This window comes from Balaenoptera acutorostrata, chromosome 16, assembly GCF_949987535.1.
Source record: "Balaenoptera acutorostrata chromosome 16, mBalAcu1.1, whole genome shotgun sequence".
Lineage (NCBI taxonomy): Eukaryota > Metazoa > Chordata > Mammalia > Artiodactyla > Balaenopteridae > Balaenoptera > Balaenoptera acutorostrata.
Window position 1 is genome coordinate 59,488,270 of NC_080079.1, and position 1,577 is coordinate 59,489,846.

A 1,577-nucleotide genomic window follows, 5' to 3' on the forward strand; every position below is an offset into this window, starting at 1 on the left:
TGGCTAGTTGTAGCAACAAGATCTAGTTTTCTGCCAAAGAATCATATCAGCAACAGATTTTATCCAATTGCAGTACCTGTACCAAATTTTCCTGCCAATAATTTTAGGATTACTATGGTTCAGGCTGGAGGGAGCTACTCTAAGGAATGGGAGATGGATTATCAATAGCTCTTAACTTCCCATATAATGCAGCTTCTGTGATACATGTTATCTTTTTCCCTTCTTGTATTTCTTTCTTTCCTCCCTACCTTGTCATTCACAATTCATAAAACATCTCTATCATGAATGCCTTTATAATTTCAGTTTTTTTCTACATTATGTCTTGGCTCCAAGAAGAAACAGTGACTCTCGTGGAATGCATAGAATTCCAAAGCCAATGTTATAAAATAAGATCTAAATTTAAGAATGTGAAGCAGAAGAATGTGGGGATGAGGGATATGGAAATAGATCTGGTCACTTTAACACTGAATTTTTTTTTATTGAATGAAAAATTCTTTAAATTCTATAGTGCTTTACAATTTTCCAAAGTTGCTGATTACGCTGATTAGCAATAATCATGCCTCGGATAAACCTCATTGGCTACGATACTGTCACTGTGCAAAGCTACAATAAATTTTTTTAGTAAAACATCATTACAGTAAGAGATACATAGGTGAATATTTTTCTGTGCCTTAATAATTGTCTTTTATCCTTTCCTAAAGGAATTTCTGATGTTGTATTTCCATTTTCAGTCCAAATAAATGTGTTAAAAACTCTGTTAAAAAACGAAACTGCCAAATATCATCGTCAAGTTCACCAAGTTCCAGAACAATGATTACATTTGAACAAAGTTGTTCAAAACACTAAAGAAGGAAGGAAGGCAAGGAAGCTGAAGACAGCCAATGCCAGCTCGGGAAACCGAAGTCACAAGGATTTCAGCACATAATTCTACCCGTAGGCACATTTTCTGTACAGGCACCAAAGCATGGTCTCCTAATCGACATGGGAAACCCAGCATGACCCAGATGGGTTCCCAGTAATGTGGTACATGAACTCCCTAACAAGATTTTCCTGGAGCACAAACTATTTTGAGGTGGTTCAGGAAATGGATGTGGTTTGGTGAGAAACTATATAATTCAAAATCCTGTGGCTAAAAAGTCAGCAAAATTTTGTGGAAGAAGAGAGAGACATTTGAGCACGGTTCAGCTCGGTATTGAATTTATAATTCATAAAGCAGGTGGATTATTCCTGAGGTCAATAAACTTTTCCTTAAGTTTTTTCTATCTACCCTAAATAGATACCCTTTCAAATTAGGTCCTCTATTTTCCTGCAACCTATGATGCTAATTTTAAAAATATAAAATAACAAAACAAAAAAGTATTGTGTTACCTACAAGGAAGGTCACAGAGCCTCCTTCTCTGAATATTCTAGCCAGGGATCAGCAAAACTTTTCTGTAAAGGGCCAGAGAGTAAATACCTGAGGCTTTGTGGGCCACATATAGTCTTCACCACATGTTCTTCTTTGCTATTTTTTTAAACAATCTTTAAAAAATATAAAAACCATTCTTAGCTCAGATGTACAAAAAGAGGCCACTAGT

The 1,577-nt window shown here is 35.7% G+C and overlaps 1 pseudogene; it reads right to left on the reverse strand.

Moving 5' to 3' along the window:
* Positions 1-473: 473 nt before the first annotated feature.
* Positions 474-605, reverse strand: LOC114238935 (U4 spliceosomal RNA; annotated as a pseudogene).
* Positions 606-1,577: the final 972 nt, after the last annotated feature.